We start from the raw sequence: 5,544 nt of genomic DNA, 5'->3' as shown, positions 1-5,544 counted from the left end.
CTGAAAAGATCTGGGAAGGAGTCAGTGTGTTATCAACATAGTGCAACACTGTCGAGACAGTTAATACAATCATTAGATGGGGATATTTAGATTTTGCCTCTGTTGTAGGCATGGATACGGTTATTTTGTCTTCAGTTCATGTGTAAGCAACTCAAGGATGGTGAACTGGATGCCCCAGAAAAGGCTAGTTGAGGGTATTTAAAGGGTTGGACAACATGCCTCTAATGTCAGACCAAGAAGTTTTCCACTTTCCTCTTGGGAGGATGACAGGTTGATTTGGTCAGGCTATAAATGCTGTGTGAGCAGATGACAAACCTCTGCCTTTTGGCCTCCAAGTGCATAACAAAGTCCATTGTTTGCAAGTAGAAGTTTGAACAAATCCACACCCTTGTAGGGAGGGCAGTTAACCATTGGAACAAACCAACAGGAGGAGGAAGGGAGTTTTTTCCATTGCTGACAGTTGTTTGAACAAGTTTATTTTGAAAAGAGATTCGTGTCTGTGCTGATTAAAATAATTAATTTGGAGAGGGTCAGTAGTAAGTGTTTTGTGGGATGCCAGACCGGGTGGCAGCAGAGAAGACTGAAGACTGGATATTGAATGATGAGGAATATTACCAGGAATTTGTCTAAAAAAATAATAATGTAAAGTGTTGATAACTTTCTGTGTCAAGGGACCTGTCAATTTACAAAAAATCCTCAAAACTGATGTCAGTCTAAGGATGTAGTCAGTTTCACCAAGGCACTTCTGACATGAGCTAAAGTAGGAAAATATTCAGCAAGCTTCTCCATGAACCAACATTTACACACAAAACAAAACCGCTGTTTGTAATCCTTTCAGAAGACTTTCTCTGTGAGTGTTGGGGCCTATAAGGCAGCAAGGTGCACCCAGGTGTTGGGGCACTTCTGACAAAGTGGTAATTCCTGGGAGATAAGCACTATACGAATCTCAGGCAAAAATGAATTATTTTAATGAAATTACTGAATGAAATCACTTGCATTTCCCACTCCCACTTCTTTAAAGGGAGGGAGGCAACTAACCTTGATGTAACTGTTTACATGGTTTCTATGCTAACATACTGGATAAACAAACTGAATCAACATTGGGCTTTTCCATCTTTAAACTTAATAGCTACCTGAAAAGGAGCACATCATGTACTGTTGTATTGCTTTTTAGATTTTCTTCTAAACATAATTCCTGTACAGCATTATTTAATTTTGGTACAAGACTGCTGTTGTGGAACAGGCTGCTCCTTATCCTGAAGCAATCACCTTTGGGTAGGAAGGGTCAGCCTGGTTGTCTGCATTCCAATCAAGGTGCATTTCCAGGAGAGGTGGAAAAGCAGGTGGCAAAGCAAGGTTCACAGAACTCTCTTAGTAAGAGACTTAGCAAGCCCTGTTAAAAAAGATGACTGATCAGTGACCGTAAGGAGATATACCACTGTCTTGTACAGGCTTACTGTACTTGGAAGTGAAATCAGTGTTTTAATGACTGTTCCCTGCTGCAGTATGTTCAACTGCATCAATTGATACCTTAAGACTGTGGCTGTTCATCGAGGCTTTAAAAATTTTTACTTCTTTATGTGTTGTATGTGGGAGCGTAAGCCATCAGCTTATGTAAAATGTAAAGCTTTCTTTTGGGATACCCACTGGTCTAAAAAGAAAATAATAATAATATTAAAAAAAAAAATCAGGTGGGTTCATTCATCTTGACGGCTGTATATTGGACTCATTTGTCTAGTAAGTGGCTTTATATTCTGCCCATCAGAATTATTGTAGCATTCTGCTCAGATGAGGTGTTTCAAGCTTTGTGACACTTGGCTAATAACAGTATTTATGGTCGGTTTCAGACAGCTTATCCAACTGATCTGCTCGTGATGTTTAGGAGCAGCTCACTGCTTAACCACACAACTAAGCATGTTTAATTGTCCGTTGCCATCAGAAGACTTCCCTGCTTATTTCTCTTCAAGGTCAATTGCAGATGGTTCATTTTCCAACAGCAGCATTTCCTGCTTCAGAACAATCAGAAGTTTCATGCCATACTGAGATGTTCATAAATTAACTTTACAGGTCTTGCCTATTTGATGGTACCATTAACATAGTTGTTTTTTTAATTATACAGCATTGCAATACAGTGCCATTTTGCAATTTCTTTGCGTTGTACTTGAAAATAAGTTGAATTGCAGACTATTTAAAACCGCTTTCCTGCGCTTTCAGTAGCAGTGAGAGCTTACCTTAAGTGAAGCCTTTATGTAAAAATATATTTTGTAACAATCTCATAGATCTTTAACAAAACCAAGATTTGTATTAGCTTTGTATAAATGTTTGTGGCTTACAATTTTATATGTTTAACTTTTTATAAACTTTCCAGGGACTACTTTTTATTGTAAATTTTTTTTTTCTCCTTGCTTTAGTTAAAGATTGGCAATAAGTTATTTCTAAGGGAGGTCTTAGAAGACAAAACATCGCTTCCTTTTTATAAAATGGTTAAATCAATTTATAGTTTAAAACCTCTTCCATTCGCTTGTACATCGCTCTGTACATACTCTCCAAAAGTGTTGCCTTTCAGCTATTAATATTTGCCTTGTGTACAAAATTACTGACAATGAATAAACATATACAGCCTCATATTGGTATTATGAAATCATTTTTCAGATTCATGGTGTGTGGTGGCAGTCAGATCATTTGTCTCTTGGTTTATCAGGCCAGCTGTTGGGCTTCTGCCACAGCTTGCACTGCACATTAAATAGGTGATGTTGGAAGTTTCTGGGTTCAAGCAAACCCTTTGCTTCAATGGCTCATCCTGATTCTTGTGTTCACACTGCTCCCTTTTTCTCCAGTAAGTGAAATTGCTGTAGTTGCGTTTGGGAATCGGTTTGATACTTGGTATTTAAAGTATTGATGATGCTTGTGTGTGCTGGCGTCAGTGGCAAGCTTCTGTATAAATTATCTATCTCAGTACTGTATACTTATATTTTTTTCATTATTTATGGCTGTTTTCTGCCAACTTCTGCCTCCTCCAGAAATGGGTCACTGGCTGTTTGGCAATGTGAAACAATGTTTTGCAGCAAAACACTGATTTCTCCTTAGTTTGTTTTTTTTAGGCCTGAGAGGCTTCAGTTTCTCCTCAGAACCCAGATGTGGCTGGCATGCTGTGGGCACTACATCTCTGAAAATACTCAGACCAAGTAACGTTGATATATACGGCTATTTCTTAGTAGCCGAGTATTTGTCTTAATAATATTAATAAACAAGCTATAAAAATCCTTGGGTTGATGTGAATCTGCTGCAGGTTAATAGGGACCTGCATCTTCTCCCCAGCCCTCTGCATTGATTGTGAAGAGCAGAATATTTTTATACATATCCCCTCTCTGGAATCAGGAGTGAGAAACAAAGCATTGCTCTGCTTTGCAATGCAGTTTTGCTTCTGGGTCTTCCCTGTTTCTAGAGCAGGTGCTTCTGGTTCTTTAGAAACTTAGCATTTAACCACTTTTTTGTACTGGAGAAGCCTTACTTATCACTTTTTTGCACTTTTTTGAATTGGAACAGCCTTAGTGATGTTTTCCCTCTAACTTGGAAAATCAGTCTTTTTAACGATGTTGAAATCTTGTTTTCATATATGTCTTATTTTCTGTCAGCTGCCTGTGGAATACAACTAACAACATCCAGAGAACTCAGCAGGGTAGTGCCACGCAGGAATTGCAGCAAGGTTCACCCAGGCTTGTAGTTATGGCCTTGTTGAATACAGCTGTCATTAGAAATAGCTTTTCCTTATTGGGAGGACCTGCCTGAGGATACACTGGAGTGGTAACAGAAGTGCTGGTAACATTGAGTGACTGTTTCTGAAATATGCATGCTGTTGGAACATGAGCTCTGTTAGCAGATCCAGGGCTAGTAATGGATTGTTGAGCAGTAACCTGTGGGTTCTGGTAACGTGGCAGTGTGCTGAGCCTGGCAGCAGCAGGGAGAGCCACGTGGGCAGGGAGGGACTGTTAGTGGGTTTGTGAGCAAGTAGAAGTCTCGTTGCTTTTGGTAAATTATTTAACAAAGCACCTAATTGCACGGCCTATTGAATGTAGGTTGGGTTTTTTGAGCCTCTTCCTTCCTGTTAGTTGGTGATTACACAATAACTGACATAAGGGAACCAAAATCAAGTGAGGCTGTGCTGAAGCAGCCCTGCTCACTGCTTGAGCTGAGCATGGCTGCAGGCAGGAGCTGCTCCTGGAGCTGACCTCCAGAGCCCTGGTGAGGAGCTGCCATGGACAATTCTGCTCTGGAGGAGCTGAATGGCAAAGTGCTAGAGCAGCAGCTGCCAGGTGGGAGCTGTCCTGGGGATGTGGGTGGGAATGGGGTGAGTCTGCTCTGGTGCAAGTTACTTCTGAGTGTCTTGCCTAATGCACACAAGCTCTTTACAACTGTATGGAAATTACTCAATGAACTCAGTCCAAGGAGTCCCACAAGGTCCTGCAGTAGTGTGGGTCATTTTCTATCTGAAGTTAGACAGTATTGGATTGTGGTAAATTATTCTGCATTCTTCCCTTGTGCTTTTATGCACACTTACTGAGGGACGAAATGTTTTTTCTTGGTTGAGTGCAACTTCCATTTTTAGCAGCTGTCTGGGCTCTGTGCTTCTTGCTCCTTATTGCTACAAAGGAAAGCTCTTGGAAGGCCCCAGAGTCAGCTTCGCAGTCTGGCTTGTGGAAACTGCTGTGGCAGAGTCAAAGTCCTTCCATGAGAATTCAGTAAACGAGCTGTGATGACTTGAAGATAAGGAATCAAAACATCCAGCAGAAATGTGCACTTGAGATGATAGAAATGGTCACCACTCACGCATGCAGTCAGAGGCACTGAAGACCACATTACTGTGTCTGCTTTGCTCCTCAGAGAAAGTGGAACAGTTTGATTAATCGCTGAGCACTCGATCTGACAAGTCTGAATTTGATGTAGGCTGTTCTGAGGAGGGTTCTGGTTCAGAGCAGCTTCCAACTTGTGCCTTCATACATAGGATAAAATTCAAAGGGCATGTCTTCCAAGCTACTGGCTGTCGCTAGCAAGATGTGCATCTGTTGTTCTGCAGGCAACAAGGGCTGCAGGGCATGGGAGGATAAGGTAGGGACGTGTTTGTCAGCATGCACAGTAAGTGCATAAATCTAATTTCTCTGTCTGGGGTGTTTAGAATATGATGTAATGTGGATCAGTAGGATGACACTGATCAGGGCAAGCTAGCATTGATTAATTTAGGACTTCAGAGGAAGCATAAGACTCTGTGCCTCTCAGTATCTGCTGTCTTTGGATCCAGTGCTCGGTGTAATGGATCTTGTATCCTGCCAGTGTAGAAGATGCTGTCTTCCCAGACCTCTTCCCATTGACAGCACAGCCAAAATGCTTGCAGCCTTGCTAGATTTCCATTTCTCAACCCTATCCAGTATCAGAGGTCTGATGTCTCTGAGCCGTGGTAAAGGCTCTGCCCTCTGTTCTCTAGTTCTTGTTGGCTGCAGCCTGGAAGACAGTCAACTTTTCTTATGTTAAAGAAAGCTGCTTCTTTCT

Source organism: Phasianus colchicus, chromosome 20 (genome assembly GCF_987193195.1).
Source record: "Phasianus colchicus chromosome 20, bPhaCol1.hap1.1, whole genome shotgun sequence".
NCBI lineage: Eukaryota > Metazoa > Chordata > Aves > Galliformes > Phasianidae > Phasianus > Phasianus colchicus.
The sequence above is the reverse complement of the archived record's forward strand: the minus strand, read 5'-3'. Positions refer to the sequence as shown.